This window comes from Pseudophryne corroboree, chromosome 5, assembly GCF_028390025.1.
Source record: "Pseudophryne corroboree isolate aPseCor3 chromosome 5, aPseCor3.hap2, whole genome shotgun sequence".
Lineage (NCBI taxonomy): Eukaryota > Metazoa > Chordata > Amphibia > Anura > Myobatrachidae > Pseudophryne > Pseudophryne corroboree.
Window position 1 is genome coordinate 79,287,855 of NC_086448.1, and position 19,620 is coordinate 79,307,474.

Genomic DNA, 19,620 nt, shown 5'->3' on the forward strand with positions numbered 1-19,620 from the left:
AGCAAGGACATCTAAGGTAATATTCTCCTCAGTTAGGCGCCATCTTTTTTGTCGGGATGGATTGCACCTGAACGAGGAGGGGGCAGCAGTGCTTGTGGGAAGGATGGTTAGAAGGTTGGAGGAGATTTTAAACTAGGTGGCTGGGGGGAGGGAGTACAAAGATTTTATGGAAGAATCAGTGTGAATAACCAGGGGGGGCGTAGTATGATAAATGGGGTGGAGAAGCAGGGAGGACAACAACAGGCCAAAAAAAGAAAAGAAACAAAATTATAAATCCTGGTAATCCACACATAAACAAGGAAAGTCTACCAAGGCAAAAAATAAATAAAACCGGGTTGAGAGAGTTAATAAGCTAAAATGCATGCTTCTAAATGCAAGAAACCTATCTGGAAAAATTGGGGAATTGAAACTAATAGCAATGAGCGAGCAATTTGACATCATAGATATCACTGAAACATGGTGGGATGATTCTCATGATTGGGCAGTAAATTTGGAGGGATACAAGCTATTCAGGAAAGACAGGGAATATAAAAGGGGAGGAGGAATTTGTCTTTATGTCAAGCCTATCCTCGAACCATACCTAAAGGAAATTGATTGCGAAGGTAGAAGTGATAACATTGAGTCCTTATGGGTGGAAATAATACTCGGTGGTAAATATCCAAAGAAACTACTAATAGGGACATGCTATAAACCGCCAGATATAAGTGTGCCTGAGGAAGCGCATCTCCACCAGCAATTGTTAAGGCAGCAGCAATGGGGGAAGTGTTAATTATGGGGGACTTTAATTATTCTAACATTAATTGGTCATTGGAGGCAGGTGGTACAGCTAGGGGTTATAGGTTTTTAAACATACTTAAAGATAACTATTTGTCCCAAGTGATTGAGGAACCGATTAGAAATAAGACCTCACTGGACATGGTGATAACAAATAATGTAAAGGCAATATCCAACATTAATGTAAGGGAGCCCTTGGCAAATAGCGAGCATAATATGGTCATATTCTAAATATGTTATCAAAAACAGCATTATAAGTGTTCGACTAAAACTTGTAATTTTAGAAAAGCAAATTTGATCATGCTCAGGCAATCTTTACAGGGCATAGATTGGGATCATTTTTTTAATGGTAAGAGCACAGCTGAAATGTGGGACACCTTTAAAATGTTGCTGTACAAATGTATGCATATATTCATTCTCATGGGCAACAAAAGCAAGAGTAGCAAGTTTATACCAATGTGGCTAAATAAAAAGGTAAAGGTATTAATGGACAAAAAAGGTGAGCATTTAAAGCGTTTAAATCTGATGGGAGTATGGAGTCCTTCTGCTGCTACAAAGACTAATAAATTAAGCAAAAAAGAAATTAGAGCAGCTAAAATAGAAAATGAAAAACTAATTGCGAAGGAAAAGAAATCAAACCCAAAAAGGTTTTTTTAAAGTATATCAATTGTAAAAGGATAAAAAAAGACAACATAGGACCCCTAAAAAAATAAACTAGGTGAATTGTTAAATAGTGACAATGAAAAATCTGAAATATTGAATACATTTTTCTCGTCTGTATTTACTAGAGAGGAAAAACTGGTGGAAACAGGACAATATAACAGTAAGGATAATGACCAAATACATTTAACGTGTTTAAGTGAGGAAGTAGTCAAAGAGTGACTACAAAATATTAAGATTAATAAATCTCCAGGGCCTGATGGACTGTACCCAAGGGTTCTTGTAGAGCTAAGCTCAGAGATAGCAAGGCCATTATACTTAATCTTTAAAGCTTCAATTACAAAAGGCATGGTTCCCAGGGGCTGGCGAATAGCAAATGTTGTGCTACTATTTAAAAAAGGAACTAAATCCAATCCTGGAAATCATAGACCCGTAAGCCTGACATATACAGTGGGGAAAATATTGGAAGGTATATTAAGGGATAGCATTCACGAGTATTTGGGATGCGTAAACATAATTAGTGAGAACCAGCATGGGTTTGTGAAAGATAGGTCGTGTCAAACTAACTTAATTAGCTTCTAAGAAGTGAGTGCAAACTTAGATATGGGAAATGCTGTGGATGTAGTCTTTTTAGATTTTGCAAAAGCCTTCGACACAGTACCTCACATGAGGTTATGTCTTAAACTAAGAGAGCTTGGTCTTGGAGGCAGCATTTGTACTTGGGTAAAAAATTGGTTGGAAAATAGGGAACAGCGAGTGGTAGTCAATGGAACATTGTCGAGTTAGACTAAAGTATTAAGTGTTGTACCTCAAGGGTCTGTACTAGGACCTCTGCTGTTTAACATGGGTGTGGTATTGAAAGTCGACAGTAACTAGGTCGACAATGTCTAGGTCGACCACTATTGGTCAACAGTAACTAGGTCGACAGGGTGTCTAGGTTGACAGGGTCTTTAGGTCGACATGTTGTAGGTCGACAGGTCAAAAGGTCGACATGAGTTTTTAATGTTATTTTGGTGTCGTTTTCTTCGTAGAGTGACCGGGAACCCCAATTAGTGCACCGCGTCCCCTCGCATGGCTCGCTTCGCTCGCCATGCTTCGGGCATGGTGCCTTCGCTCTGCTACCGCTTCGCTCGGCACAGATTACCGTTCCAATCGTAGTCCACGTGGATCGTTAAGTATGAAAAGGTTAAAAAAAAGAAAAAAATTGTGAAAAACTCATGTCGACCTTTTGACCTGTCGATCTAGAACATGTCGACCTAAAGACCCTGTCGACCTAGACACCCTGTCGACCTAATTACTGTCGACCAATAGTGGTCGACCTAGACATTGTCGACCTAGTTACTGTCGACTTTCAGTCCGGATCCCGTTTAACATATTTATAAATGACATAGAAGATGGTATTGAGAGTAAAGTATCAATTTTTGCAGATGATACTAAATTTTGTAAGATAATTAGATCAGATCAGGATGTTGACTCTCTCCGGAGAGAATTAACTAAACTGGGGGTTTGGGCACAAAAGTGGAGTATGAGGTTTAATATAGAGAAATGTAAGGCTATCTATACATTGAAAGGGGTAATTCTTGGAAAATCAGTAATGGAGAAGGACTTGGGGGTGATCATTTACAGTGGACTTAGCAGTAGTTCGCAATGTCAAGATGCTGCCATTAAGGCCAATAGGGTGTAAGCATGCATAAAAAGGGGAATAGAGAATAGGGATGGAAGTGTAATCCTGCCACTGTATAAATCATTGGTATGGCCCCATCTAAAATACTGTGTACAGTTCTGGGCTCCTCACTATAAAAAAGCTATAGTAGAACTAGAAAAGGTTCAGAGAAGAGCTACAAAATTGATTAAAGGCTTAGAGCAGGGGTGGGGAACGTCCGGCCCGCGGGCCGTATATGGCCCGCAAAGACACTTTACCCGGCCCGCCGAGCCCGCTCATAGCACCGCAGCCGCAGGAGAGGAGTGAGGAGGGAGACCTGGCATTTTAGCAGACGCTGGGTAACTAGGCAACCGCGCAGCATGCGTGCGCGCGGGGGGTGGGGGGGCGGGCGTTCGGCGGCGAGAGGACGCATGGAGGAGGGACAATGAGAGGCCGTCACCCGGCCTACTCATCTTTTCCCGCTCTTCCTGCGCAGGAGAATTGGGGGGGAGCGCGGCTGAGACAACGCGCTGTGGCCGCGGTGAGGAGGGATGTGGAGAGCAGAGAGCGGAGGGGGAGAACTACGGGGAGCTGGAGCGCAGAGACACTGCCAATACCATTGAAAGGTAAATAAATTAAATATTGGGGAACTAAACTGCTGTTGTGGGGGGGGGGGGAGGGAGAGAGCCTGTTGGTGTGCAAGGGGGATCATATTGCTGTGCAGAGGGGACATTTTAATGTGCAGCAAGATAATGTTGATGTACAGGGGGGATGATGGTGTGCAGGGGATCATACTATGTTTGGTACTTTGTGGCGCAATCTGAAGTTTGGCTCATACTGTGTGGCGCAATGTGGATTTCGGCTCATACTGTGTGGCGCAATGTGGATTTCGGCTCATACTGTGTGGCACAATGTGGATTTCTGCTCATACTGTGTGGCGCAATGTGGATTTCTGCTCATACTGTGTGGCACAATGTGGATTTCTGCTCATACTGTGAGGCGCAATGTGGATTTCTGCTCATACTGTGTGGCGCAATGTGGATTTCTGCTCATACTGTGTGGCGCAATGTGGATTTCGGCTCATACTGTGAGGCGCAATGTGGATTTCTGCTCATACTGTGTGGCGCAATGTGGATTTCTGCTCATACTGTGAGGCGCAATGTGGATTTCTGCTCATACTGTGTGGCGCAATGTGGATTTCGGCTCATACTGTGAACTGCAATGTGGATTTCGGCTCATACTGTGTGGCGCAATGTGGATTTCTGCTCATACTGTGTGGCGCAATGTGGATTTCGGCTCATACTGTGAACTGCAATGTGGATTTCGGCTCATACTGTGTGGCGCAATGTGGATTTCTGCTCATACTGTGTGGCGCAATGTGGATTTCGGCTCATACTGTGTGGCGCAATGTGGATTTCGGCTCATACTGTGAGGCGCAATGTGGATTTCGGCTCATACTGTGTGGCGCAATGTGGATTTCGGCTCATACTGTGTGGCGCAATGTGGATTTCGGCTCATACTGTGAGGCGCAATGTGGATTTCGGCTCATACTGTGTGGCGCAATGTGGATTTCGGCTCATACTGTGTGGCGCAATGTGGATTTCTGCTTATACTGTGTGGCGCAATGCGGATTTCGGCTCATACTGTGAGGCGCAATGTGGATTTCGGCTCATACTGTGTGACGCAATGTGGATTTCGGCTCATACTGTGTGGCGCAATGTGGATTTCGGCTCATACTGTGTGGCGCAATGTGGATTTCGGCTCATACTGTGTGGCGCAATGTGGATTTCGGCTCATACTGTGTGGTGCAATGTGGATTTCGGCTCATACTGTGTGGCGCAATGTGGATTTCTGCTCATACTGTGTGGTGTAATGTGGATTTCGGCTCATACTGTGTGGCGTAATGTGGATTTAGGCTCATACTGTGTGGCGCAATCTGAATTGTGGCTCATACTGTGTGGCGCAATGTGGATTTCGGCTCATACTATGTGGCGCAATGTGGATTTCGGCTCATACTGTGAGGCGCAATGTGGATTTCGGCTCATACTGTGTGGCGCAATGTGGATTTCGGCTCATACTGTGTGGCGTAATGTGAATTTCGGCTCATACTGTGTGGCGCAATCTGAATTGTGGCTCATACTGTGTGGCGCAATGTGGATTTCGGCTCATACTGTGTGGCGCAATGTGGATTTCTGCTCATACTGTGTGGCGCAATCTGAATTTCGGCTCATACTATGTGGCGCAATGTGGATTTCGGCTCATACTGTGTGGCGCAATGTGGATTTCGGCTCATACTGTGAGGCGCAATGTGGATTTCGGCTCATACTGTGTGGCGCAATGTGGATTTCGGCTCATACTGTGTGGCGCAATGTGGATTTCGGCTCATACTGTGTGGCGCAATGTGGATTTCTGCTTATACTGTGTGGCGCAATGCGGATTTCGGCTCATACTGTGAGGCGCAATGTGGATTTCTGCTCATACTGTGTGGCACAATGTGGATTTCGGCTCATACTGTGTGGCGCAATGTGGATTTCGGCTCATACTGTGTGGCGCAATGTGGATTTCGGCTCATACTGTGTGGTGCAATGTGGATTTCGGCTCATACTGTGTGGTGCAATGTGAATTTCGGCTCATACTGTGTGGCATAATGTGGATTTCGGCTCATACTGTGTGGCGCAATGTGGATTTCGGCTCATACTATGTGGCGCAATGTGGATTTCTGCTCATACTGTGTGGTGTAATGTGGATTTCGGCTCATACTGTGTGGCGTAATGTGGATTTAGGCTCATACTGTGTGGCGCAATCTGAATTGTGGCTCATACTGTGTGGCGCAATGTGGATTTCGGCTCATACTATGTGGCGCAATGTGGATTTCGGCTCATACTGTGAGGCGCAATGTGGATTTCGGCTCATACTGTGTGGCGCAATGTGGATTTCGGCTCATACTGTGTGGCGCAATGTGGATTTCGGCTCATACTGTGTGGCGTAATGTGAATTTCGGCTCATACTGTGTGGCGCAATCTGAATTGTGGCTCATACTGTGTGGCGCAATGTGGATTTCGGCTCATACTGTGTGGCGCAATGTGGATTTCTGCTCATACTGTGTGGCGCAATCTGAATTTCGGCTCATACTATGTGGCGCAATGTGGATTTCGGCTCATACTGTGAGGCGCAATCTGAATTTCGGCTCATACTGTGTGGCGCAATGTGGATTTCGGCTCATATGGTGTGGGGTAATGTACATTTTGGCTCATACTATGTGGTGTAATATGAATTTGGCTCATACTGTGTGGCGTGCCGGCCACTTATTATATTATCCCTTTATTATTTTGCTGCAACATAAAAATTCTGAGACACGCTGCCAGCACAGAGTGAGCCACACTGCCAGCACACAGACTGACGTGAAGTGGACCCATCCAGGCCCAAAAAGTGACCATCAGAAGCTATTCATCCCCTGTCCTGCTGCCTGAAGACTGGGAAGGAGCTTGTGGGGTCTGAGGTAATGTGAATTTGGCTCATACTGTGTGGCGCAATGTGAATTTCGGCTCATACTCAGTACCGGCCACTTATTATATTATCCCTCTGTCTACTTTGTAGCAACATAAATGGCGACTACACAGAAAAGAAAAGTTGATGCAGAGTGTCGATCTTTCCAAGAGAAATGGACAAATGAATATTTGTTTCTTGAAGTCAAAGGCAAACCTGTGTGCCTGGTTTGTGGCGATGCATTAGCAGTAATGAAAAAAGCCAATCTGGAGCGTCATTACAGCTCAAAACATGCTAAACTCAGTAAATTGAGTGGCCAAATGCGTCTGGATAAAATCAATGCTCTTCAGCGGAGTTTGGAATCACAACAAGCCACTTTCACTAGGCCTCGTTGTGACAGAGACAACGTCATTCAGACAAGTTATGTAGTGAGCGAGCTAATCGCAAAGAGGCTGAGGCCTCATGTAGAGGGAGATTTTGTGAAAGAGTGCATGGTGGCTGCAGCAGAGTTGTTAGCACCAGACAAAGTAAAATTGTTTCAGACTATTAGTTTGTCCCGGAGAACCGTCTCCGATCGGATTACTGATTTAGCACAAGATATTGAAAAAACACTGAAACATTCTGCGGGAGATTTCCAATTTTTCTCTCTGGCTTGTGACGAGACAACGGACATAACAAATACTGCCCAACTGGCCATTTTCGTTCGTGGGATCACTGCAGAGTTTGATACGCGAGAGGAACTGCTGTCACTGGAAGCCATGCATGGCACTACAAGAGGTGAGGACTTATTTGAGAGACTTGTTTCATCAATGAAAAAACTTGAGCTAACATTTGAAAAGTTAAGTGGCCTTACTACAGATGGAGCTCCAGCCATGGTTGGCTCACAAAAAGGATTAATTGCAGTTGTCAAGAAAGAACTGATTCGTCTCAGTCTTGATCCAAGTGATTTAATTATATACCACTGCATCATACACCAAGAAAGTCTCTGCGCACAGTCGCTGCGGCTCAACAATGTGATGTCAACATAGTGTCATGCATAAATTTTGTCAAAAGCAGAGGGCTTAACAGCCGCCAGTTTAAGGAGTTACTGAATGACCTTGACTCTGAGTACGGTGATCTTGTTTATCACTGTGAAGTGCGGTGGCTGAGTCGCGGGAACATGTGCATGAGGTTTTACGAACCGCGGGGTGAAGTTAAGCAGTTCATGGAGATGAAGGGAAAACCTGTCAGGGAACTTAATGATAGCAAATGGCTGTGTGATCTAGCGTTCATGGTGGACATTACCAAGGACCTTTCAGAGCTGGACGTCAAGCTGCAACCAGCTTCTCAGCTCCCTGCTTTCAAATGTGAAATCATTTGAAGCTAAATTAAGGCTGTGGAAAGTCCAGCTCGAAAGGAATAACACAGTGCATTTCCCCACTCTGGAAGGACAAAAGCCTTGTACAACACTTGAATATGCTGAAGAATGTGCAAATTTAATTGAGGCATTTAATAAAAGATTCAAGGATGTGAAGAGTAAACAAATGGAATTGAACATCTTCGCTACACCATTCAATGTGGAACCAGCTGATGTGCCTGATAAACTACAACACGAAATCATTCAGCTACAAAGCGATGATGAGCTGAAAGCTAGGTACAACAACTTCCCACTGCTTGAGTTCTATAAACGTTACATAAGCAATGATGAATTTCCCACTTTGATGAGACATGCATTGAATATGCATCTCTGTTTGGAACAACTTACTGCTGTGAGCAGTTCTTTTCAAAACTTACCATTGCAAAGAGTCGACTGCGCTCCAGACTGACCGACGCAAACCTGGAAAACCAGTTGCGAGTAGCAACATCATCAGTACCAGCTAACATCAAAAGCCTGACCAAAGAGAAGCAGTTCCAACCATCACATTAAGGGTGAGTTAATTAAATTTTTTACCAAATATAGCAGGCTAATTTTTAAGTTGATCATTTTTGTATGGCCCTCGAAGGATTTTATAAATATCCAAATGGCCCTTGGTAGAAAAAAGGTTCCCCACCCCTGGCTTAGAGTCATTGGATTATGAGGAAAGGCTATTTAGGTTAGATATGTTTACACTAGAAAAAAGGCGACTAAGAGGGGACATGATTAATATCTTCAAATACATGAAGGGACAATATAAGGAACCTTCAGACGGCTTATTTATTGAGAGATCTGTACACAGGACACGCGGTCACCCTCTAAGGTTAGAGGAGAGGAAGTTTAACACAAACCATAGGAAGGGTTTCTTCACAGTGCAGGCAGTATGATTATGGAATTCACTGCCAGAGATAGTTGTGATGTCTGACTCAATTGAGGTGTTTAAGAAAGGATTAGACAAATTTTTAGCCGACAATAGAATCCAAGGATATAATCTGTAAAAAAGATGTAATACAGTATATAGCTCTATAGGTTGAACTCGATGGACAATTGTCTTATTTCAACCTCAACAACAAGAGCCGGCTCCAGGCAGCAGCAGCAGCAGCAATGGTGAGTTGCACTGCTGGGGGCATATGTGTATCTGGCACTACATTACTGGGGGCATATGTGTATCTGACACTGCACTATTGGGGGCATATGTGTATCATGCCCTTGATATGTGTATCATGTCCCCATTTTCATTGGGCATGCCCCATGTGGCATGTGGTCACACTCATTTTTTTGGCACACGCACAGTACCACTAAGAATTTTTTTCTACTTGTGCCACTGACTGGCAGTGACCTGGTCCACATAGTAATACAGGGTGGAGGAAGCTGCACTACTCACAACTAGCTACCTTCATCATCAGTCTCCTAATGCACTAATGCAGATAGGCAACAAGGAATGGAATCATCGTCATTGGTCTATCTTTTTCTGAGTCAGTCCTTTCTGAGTCAGATAAATTGTATCATGGTGGTAGTGACCATGGAGTCTCATATGAGATGGGGGGCCCATGTACAGTGTCTCAGCAGATACCCTATGTGCATAACCCTGGTAACACGGTGCAGTGCCATATTCCCAGTGATTTCTCTATTGTGCATGTGCAAGTCTCTAGGAAAATGGTGCCGTTCCATCTGCCCAGAGATGTCTCCTGAGTCAAAGGCAGCTACAAGAGAAGGTCAGTCTATGGACACACCCTGCACCCATTATAAATACACCAGTGGTGGTGACTGTTCCATTCAAACGCTCTGACTTCATGACAGGAGCTGGAAATGCTCAATCTATTCAAAACCAGTTAAAATTTCCTTCAAACCATCCTGGTTCTGGAAAGCACAGAAATGATTCTCTCTTTGATTTATAAAGCCCATACGATGGGTGCAGGATCAGTAAGTGATGACCTGTCTCCTCCTCCTTGTACTACCCAGTCTGAGTTGTTATAAAACATAATGCTATGTATTTTCGCTTTAGCCACTTGTTGTGTATTGTAATTGTGCTCTGTATTTTGTAGCATACTTACTTACCTACTTCGGGAGAGAGCAGCCAGGTCGGCTCAGCAGGGGGGCAGGGTAGGACAATGACGAGCAGAGGGGACGGAGCGGAGGCGGTTCGGGGCGTGGTTACAGTGGGAAGTCATTTAGTCACGCCCCCCACTCTGTAATGCCGCTATTACCAGCATTATACTGCAGGGGACGTGGCTATGATTACGCGATTCAACAAGAATCACCTCATCGGCTGCCCGGACTACCCACTTTACTCACAAAGTGAGCGGCCGGGCAGGGGGGATTTAAGAATCTGTAGACTTGTCTGCTCTTCTGGGGGGCTGGGCCATTCTGGGAGAGTAGGCAAGTATGTTTTGTAGTGTTTCTATGTTTCACCCTCTTGTATGAAACTTAGTGGTGCCGTATGTAAAATGTAATAATAATAATAATAATAATAATAATAATTATTATTATTTTACATCACAGTGCTGCACAGTGGGGAATATAGGGCATACATTAACAGGGGCATAGTTTTGGCAGATCCTATGTTGTTGATAGGTTGATAGGCGTCAGCGGTGTGTGATGGAGGCCAGTCTACAGGCATATTGATTTGTTAACTGGAAGATAACAGGATGCAGGGTAGCACAGGCAGTAGCGGCTCTTGCCACGGGCAAGTAGTACTTTTGCCCGAGGCGCCGCTGTCCCAGGGGCGCTGCCGCCGTGGCAAGAGCCGCTACTAGCTAGGATGGCGGCGCAGGGTTTGAAAAGGTCCTCTCCGCGAAGGGAATCTAGATGCGCAGTGAGGTAGCGTCTAGTTTCCCTTCGCGTAGAGGACCTTTCTATGCAGCGCTATGGGAGAGACGCATGACGTCTCTCCCATAGATCAGAGGAGCGGCGCCGGCGGCGGAGTGAGTGCAGTGGTCGGGAACAGGAACGGGGCTGGTAAGTATTTTTTATACAACTAATGGGGGCACAGCTGCAGGGGGCACAACTATTGGGGCCACAACTAATGGGGGCACAGCTGCAGGGGGCACAACTATTGGGGCCACAACTACTGGGGACACAGCTGCAGGGGGCACAACAGCTGCAGGGGGCACAACACAGCTACTGTGGGCACAGCTCTACAGGGTGCCCAACGCTACAGGGGGCAAAACTACAGGGTGCAAAACTGAGCACGCCCCTTTCCTATGAAGCCACACACCCAATTTTTTATGCGCTCCTTCGGCGCGCACTAACCCTGTTTTGCCGTCTCGGGGGGGGCGGGAACTTTCGTCCTGGGCGCCACAAGGTCTAGAACAAGCCCTGAGCACAGGGATAATGCAGGTATGCACATAAAGTAGTAAGAGACATATTGAACCAGGGGCTTCAGGGTAAATGTAGGACATGTGCATACAGTAGATGGGACAGAGTTGTAACTAGACATTTTGGTGTCCTGTGCCAGAAAGATAATTGGTGCCCCCCTGTGTTAGCCCCTATTTTCCTGAACGCTGGCCGCCCCTGCCCTCAGGGCCAGTGCTGTGTGGGTGTGTTCAGAGCCATGTGGGTGTGTACTAGAGATGAGCGGGTTCGGTTCCTCGGAATCCGAACCCGCCCGAACTTCATGATTTTTTACACGGATCCGAGCGACTCGGATCTTCCCGCCTTGCTCGGTTAACCCGAGCGCGCCCGAACGTCATCATGACGCTGTCGGATTCTCGCGAGACTCGGATTCTATATAAGGAGCCGCGCGTCGCCGCCATTTTCACACGTGCATTGAGATTGATAGGGAGAGGACGTGGCTGGCGTCCTCTCCATTTAGATTAGGGTTGAGAGAGAGAGAGAGAGATTGACCTGAGGCTGTGATACTGTAGAAGAGAGTGCAGAGTTTAGTGACTGACGACCACAGTGACCACCAGACAGTGCAGTTGTTTGTTTTATTTAATATATCCGTTCTCTGCCTGAAAAAAACGATACACACAGTGACTCAGTCACATACCATATCTGTGTGCACTGCTCAGCCCAGTGTGCTGCATCAATGTATATATATATCTGACTGTGCTCAGCTCACACAGCTTATAATTGTGGGGGAGACTGGGGAGCACTGCAGTGCCAGTTATAGGTTATAGCAGGAGCCAGGAGTACATAATATTATATTAAAATTAAACAGTGCACACTTTTGCTGCAGGAGTGCCACTGCCAGTGTGACTAGTGACCAGTGACCTGACCACCAGTATATATAATATTAGTAGTATACTATCTCTTTATCAACCAGTCTATATTAGCAGCAGACACAGTACAGTGCGGTAGTTCACGGCTGTTGCTACCTCTGTGTCGGCACTCGGCAGCCCGTCCATAATTGTATATACCACCTAACCGTGGTTTTTTTTTTCTTTCTTTATAGTCATACTAGTTACGAGTATACTATCTCTTTATCAACCAGTCTATATTAGCAGCAGACACAGTACAGTGCGGTAGTTCACGGCTGTGGCTACCTCTGTGTCGGCACTCGGCAGCCCGTCCATAATTGTATATACCACCTAACCGTGGTTTTTTTTTCTTTCTTTATACATACATACTAGTTACGAGTATACTATCTCTTTATCAACCAGTCTATATTAGCAGCAGACACAGTACAGTGCGGTAGTTCACGGCTGTGGCTACCTCTGTGTCGGCACTCGGCAGCCCGTCCATAATTGTATATACCACCTAACCGTGGTTTTTTTTTCTTTCTTTATACATACATACTAGTTACGAGTATACTATCTCTTTATCAACCAGTCTATATATTAGCAGCAGACACAGTACAGTGCGGTAGTTCACGGCTGTGGCTACCTCTGTGTCGGCACTCGGCAGCCCGTCCATAATTGTATATACCACCTAACCGTGGTTTTTTTTTCTTTCTTTATACATACATACTAGTTACGAGTATACTATCTCTTTATCAACCAGTCTATATATTAGCAGCAGACACAGTACAGTGCGGTAGTTCACGGCTGTGGCTACCTCTGTGTCGGCACTCGGCAGCCCGTCCATAATTGTATATACCACCTAACCGTGGTTTTTTTTTCTTTCTTTATACATACATACTAGTTACGAGTATACTATCTCTTTATCAACTAGTCTATATTAGCAGCAGACACAGTACAGTGCGGTAGTTCACGGCTGTGGCTACCTCTGTGTCGGCACTCGGCAGCCCGTCCATAATTGTATATACCACCTAACCGTGGTTTTTTTTTCTTTCTTTATACATACATACTAGTTACGAGTATACTATCTCTTTATCAACCAGTCTATATATTAGCAGCAGACACAGTACAGTGCGGTAGTTCACGGCTGTGGCTACCTCTGTGTCGGCACTCGGCAGCCCGTCCATAATTGTATATACCACCTAACCGTGGTTTTTTTTTCTTTCTTTATACATACATACTAGTTACGAGTATACTATCTCTTTATCAACCAGTCTATATATTAGCAGCAGACACAGTACAGTGCGGTAGTTCACGGCTGTGGCTACCTCTGTGTCGGCACTCGGCAGCCCGTCCATAATTGTATATACCACCTAACCGTGGTTTTTTTTTCTTTCTTTATACATACATACTAGTTACGAGTATACTATCTCTTTATCAACCAGTCTATATTAGCAGCAGACACAGTACAGTGCGGTAGTTCACGGCTGTGGCTACCTCTGTGTCGGCACTCGGCAGCCCGTCCATAATTGTATATACCACCTAACCGTGTTTTTTTTTTCTTTCTTTATACATACATACTAGTTACGAGTATACTATCTCTTTATCAACCAGTCTATATATTAGCAGCAGACACAGTACAGTGCGGTAGTTCACGGCTGTGGCTACCTCTGTGTCGGCACTCGGCAGCCCGTCCATAATTGTATATACCACCTAACCGTGGTTTTTTTTTCTTTCTTTATACATACATACTAGTTACGAGTATACTATCTCTTTATCAACCAGTCTATATATTAGCAGCAGACACAGTACAGTGCGGTAGTTCACGGCTGTGGCTACCTCTGTGTCGGCACTCGGCAGCCCGTCCATAATTGTATATACCACCTAACCGTGGTTTTTTTGTCTTTCTTTATACATACATACTACTACGACATCTCTTTATCAACCAGTCTATATTAGCAGCAGACACAGTACAGTACGGTAGTTCACGGCTGTGGCTACCTCTGTGTCTGCACTCGGCAGGCAGTCCGTCCATAATTGTATACCACCTAACCGTGGTTTTTTTTTCTTTCTTCTTTATACATACATAGTTACATAGACATCTCTTTATCAACCAGTCTATATTAGCAGCAGACACAGTACAGTACGGTAGTTCACGGCTGTGGCTACCTCTGTGTCTGCACTCGGCAGGCAGTCCGTCCATAATTGTATACCACCTAACCGTGGTTTTTTTTTCTTTCTTCTTTATACATACATAGTTACATAGACATCTCTTTATCAACCAGTCTATATTAGCAGCAGACACAGTACAGTACGGTAGTTCACGGCTGTGGCTACCTCTGTGTCTGCACTCGGCAGGCAGTCCATAATTGTATACTAGTATCCATCTCCATTGTTTACCTGAGATGCCTTTTAGTTGTGCCTATTAAAATATGGAGAACAAAAATGTTGAGGTTCCAAAATTAGGGAAAGATCAAGATCCACTTCCACCTCGTGCTGAAGCTGCTGCCACTAGTCATGGCCGAGACGATGAAATGCCAGCAACGTCGTCTGCCAAGGCCGATGCCCAATGTCATAGTACAGAGCATGTCAAATCCAAAACACCAAATATCAGAAAAAAAAGGACTCCAAAACCTAAAATAAAATTGTCGGAGGAGAAGCGTAAACTTGCCAATATGCCATTTACGACACGGAGTGGCAAGGAACGGCTGAGGCCCTGGCCTATGTTCATGGCTAGTGGTTCAGCTTCACATGAGGATGGAAGCACTCAGCCTCTCGCTAGAAAAATGAAAAGACTCAAGCTGGCAAAAGCAGCACAGCAAAGAACTGTGCATTCTTCGAAATCCCAAATCCACAAGGAGAGTCCAATTGTGTCGGTTGCGATGCCTGACCTTCCCAACACTGGACGTGAAGAGCATGCGCCTTCCACCATTTGCACGCCCCCTGCAAGTGCTGGAAGGAGCACCCGCAGTCCAGTTCCTGATAGTCAGATTGAAGATGTCAGTGTTGAAGTACACCAGGATGAGGAGGATATGGGTGTTGCTGGCGCTGGGGAGGAAATTGACCAGGAGGATTCTGATGGTGAGGTGGTTTGTTTAAGTCAGGCACCCGGGGAGACACCTGTTGTCCGTGGGAGGAATATGGCCGTTGACATGCCAGGTGAAAATACCCAAAAAATCAGCTCTTCGGTGTGGAGGTATTTCACCAGAAATGCGGACAACAGGTGTCAAGCCGTGTGTTCCCTTTGTCAAGCTGTAATAAGTAGGGGTAAGGACGTTAACCACCTCAGAACATCCTCCCTTATACGTCACCTGCAGCGCATTCATAATAAGTCAGTGACAAGTTCAAAAACTTTGGGTGACAGCGGAAGCAGTCCACTGACCAGTAAATCCCTTCCTCTTGTAACCAAGCTCACGCAAACCACCCCACCAACTCCCTCAGTGTCAATTTCCTCCTTCCCCAGGAATGCCAATAGTCCTGCAGGCCATGTCACTGGCAATTCTGACGATTCCTCTCCTGCCTGGGATTCCTCCGATGCATCCTTGCGTGTAACGCCTACTGCTGCTGGCGCTGCTGTTGTTGCTGCTGGGAGTCGATGGTCATCCCAGAGGGGAAGTCGTAAGCCCACTTGTACTACTTCCAGTAAGCAATTGACTGTTCAACAGTCCTTTGCGAGGAAGATGAAATATCACAGCAGTCATCCTGCTGCAAAGCGGATAACTGAGGCCTTGACAACTATGTTGGTGTTAGACGTGCGTCCGGTATCCGCCGTTAGTTCACAGGGAACTAGACAATTTATTGAGGCAGTGTGCCCCCGTTACCAAATACCATCTAGGTTCCACTTCTCTAGGCAGGCGATACCGAGAATGTACACGGACGTCAGAAAAAGACTCACCAGTGTCCTAAAAAATGCAGTTGTACCCAATGTCCACTTAACCACGGACATGTGGACAAGTGGAGCAGGGCAGGGTCAGGACTATATGACTGTGACAGCCCACTGGGTAGATGTATGGACTCCCGCCGCAAGAACAGCAGCGGCGGCACCAGTAGCAGCATCTCGCAAACGCCAACTCTTTCCTAGGCAGGCTACGCTTTGTATCACCGCTTTCCAGAATACGCACACAGCTGAAAACCTCTTACGGCAACTGAGGAAGATCATCGCGGAATGGCTTACCCCAATTGGACTCTCCTGTGGATTTGTGGCATCGGACAACGCCAGCAATATTGTGTGTGCATTAAATATGGGCAAATTCCAGCACGTCCCATGTTTTGCACATACCTTGAATTTGGTGGTGCAGAATTTTTTTAAAAACGACAGGGGCGTGCAAGAGATGCTGTCGGTGGCCAGAAGAATTGCGGGACACTTTCGGCGTACAGGCACCACGTACAGAAGACTGGAGCACCACCAAAAACTACTGAACCTGCCCTGCCATCATCTGAAGCAAGAAGTGGTAACGAGGTGGAATTCAACCCTCTATATGCTTCAGAGGTTGGAGGAGCAGCAAAAGGCCATTCAAGCCTATACAATTGAGCACGATATAGTAGGTGGAATGCACCTGTCTCAGGCGCAGTGGAGAATGATTTCAACGTTGTGCAAGGTTCTGATGCCCTTTGAACTTGCCACACGTGAAGTCAGTTCAGACACTGCCAGCCTGAGTCAGGTCATTCCCCTCATCAGGCTTTTGCAGAAGAAGCTGGAGACATTGAAGGAGGAGCTAACACGGAGCGATTCCGCTAGGCATGTGGGACTTGTGGATGGAGCCCTTAATTCGCTTAACAAGGATTCACGGGTGGTCAATCTGTTGAAATCAGAGCACTACATTTTGGCCACCGTGCTCGATCCTAGATTTAAAGCCTACCTTGGATCTCTCTTTCCGGCAGACACAAGTCTGCTGGGGTTGAAAGACCTGCTGGTGACAAAATTGTCAAGTCAAGCGGAACGCGACCTGTCAACATCTCCTCCTTCACATTCTCCCGCAACTGGGGGTGCGAGGAAAAGGCTCAGAATTCCGAGCCCACCCGCTGGCGGTGATGCAGGGCAGTCTGGAGCGACTGCTGATGCTGACATCTGGTCCGGACTGAAGGACCTGACAACGATTACGGACATGTCGTCTACTGTCACTGCATATGATTCTCTCAACATTGATAGAATGGTGGAGGATTATATGAGTGACCGCATCCAAGTAGGCACGTCACACAGTCCGTACTTATACTGGCAGGAAAAAGAGGCAATTTGGAGGCCCTTGCACAAACTGGCTTTATTCTACCTAAGTTGCCCTCCCACAAGTGTGTACTCCGAAAGAGTGTTTAGTGCCGCCGCTCACCTTGTCAGCAATCGGCGTACGAGGTTACATCCAGAAAATGTGGAGAAGATGATGTTCATTAAAATGAATTATAATCAATTCCTCCGCGGAGACATTGACCAGCAGCAATTGCCTCCACAAAGTACACAGGGAGCTGAGATGGTGGATTCCAGTGGGGACGAATTGATAATCTGTGAGGAGGGGGATGTACACGGTGATATATCGGAGGGTGATGATGAGGTGGACATCTTGCCTCTGTAGAGCCAGTTTGTGCAAGGAGAGATTAATTGCTTCTTTTTTGGGGGGGGTCCAAACCAACCCGTCATATCAGTCACAGTCGTGTGGCAGACCCTGTCACTGAAATGATGGGTTGGTTAAAGTGTGCATGTCCTGTTTTGTTTATACAACATAAGGGTGGGTGGGAGGGCCCAAGGACAATTCCATCTTGCACCTCTTTTTTCTTTTCTTTTTCTTTGCATCATGTGCTGATTGGGGAGGGTTTTTTGGAAGGGACATCCTGCGTGACACTGCAGTGCCACTCCTAAATGGGCCCGGTGTTTGTGTCGGCCACTAGGGTCGCTAATCTTACTCACACAGTCAGCTACCTCATTGCGCCTCTTTTTTTCTTTGCGTCATGTGCTGTTTGGGGAGGGTTTTTTGGAAGGGACATCCTGCGTGACACTGCAGTGCCACTCCTAGATGGGCCCGGTGTTTGTGTCGGCCACTAGGGTCGCTAATCTTACTCACACAGCTACCTCATTGCGCCTCTTTTTTTCTTTGCGTCATGTGCTGTTTGGGGAGGGTTTTTTTGAAGGGACATCCTGCGTGACACTGCAGTGCCACTCCTAGATGGGCCCGGTGTTTGTGTCGGCCACTAGGGTCGCTAATCTTACTCACACAGCTACCTCATTGCGCCTCTTTTTTTCTTTGCGTCATGTGCTGTTTGGGGAGGGTTTTTTGGAAGGGCCATCCTGCGTGACACTGCAGTGCCACTCCTAGATGGGCCCGGTGTTTGTGTCGGCCACTAGGGTCGCTAATCTTACTCACACAGCTACCTCATTGCGCCTCTTTTTTTCTTTGCGTCATGTGCTGTTTGGGGAGGGTTTTTTGGAAGGGACATCCTGCGTGACACTGCAGTGCCACTCCTAGATGGGCCCGGTGTTTGTGTCGGCCACTAGGGTCGCTTATCTTACTCACACAGCGACCTCGGTGCAAATTTTAGGACTAAAAATAATATTGTGAGGTGTGAGGTATTCAGAATAGACTGAAAATGAGTGTAAATTATGGTTTTTGAGGTTAATAATACTTTGGGATCAAAATGACCCCCAAATTCTATGATTTAAGCTGTTTTTTAGTGTTTTTTGAAAAAAACACACGAATCCAAAACACACCCGAATCCGACAAAAAAAATTCGGTGAGGTTTTGCCAAAACGCGTTCGAACCCAAAACACGGCCGCGGAACCGAACCCAAAACCAAAACACAAAACCCGAAAAATTTCAGGCGCTCATCTCTAGTGTGTACACCCTATACACTATGAGCCCCAATGTCTCCCTAAATACATAAACATAGAACATTTTCATAATTTTGTGAGAAAACTACAAAAACTATTTTAATACTTATGATTTATGATTGTTTAACCAGCTGTGCAAGCTGGCCATCATACTGCTGCCATGATTATGGGCCTATTTTTATGTGGAGGCCTGGAGCTGTAGCTCCATCTGTCCCATTGTTAATCTGGCCCTGCCCACCCCTGCCCGCAAAGGCGTTTGCCTGAATTACGTGCAGGAACGGATCCTGCACGTGCGCAGGGGAGCCTAACATCGGGGAATTCCAGTAAGGATTGCTTATGTGAGCCTTACTGAACCATCACCTATGTACTGAGCATTGGAAAGGGATAAAGTGGATGGAGATTAAAAAACAACAACAACCAATCAGCTCCTGTCATTTTTTAAACCCAGCCTATAACATGTTAGTTATTAGCTGATTGGTATTTTACCGCCCTGCACATTCTCTCTGTCCAGGACTTAGTATATAGGCCCTCATTCCGAGTTGATCGCTCGCTAGCTGCTTTTAGCAGCAGTGGAAACGCTAGGCCACCACCCTCTGGGAGTGTATCTTAGCTTAGCAGAAGTGCGACCGGAAGGTTAGCAGTTCTGCTATAAAATATTTTCATGCAGTTT

General features: G+C 45.9%; 1 long non-coding RNA gene across 1 annotated transcript in view; it reads left to right on the plus strand.

Moving 5' to 3' along the window:
• The first annotated feature begins 8,274 nt into the window (after positions 1–8,274).
• LOC134928797 (uncharacterized) overlaps positions 8,275–19,620 on the plus strand; it is a 127,884-nt gene continuing 116,538 nt past the window's right edge. The window contains exon 1 of the long non-coding RNA XR_010178018.1: positions 8,275–8,470. This is a non-coding gene — a long non-coding RNA (uncharacterized LOC134928797). The remainder of the gene's footprint in view (positions 8,471–19,620) is intronic.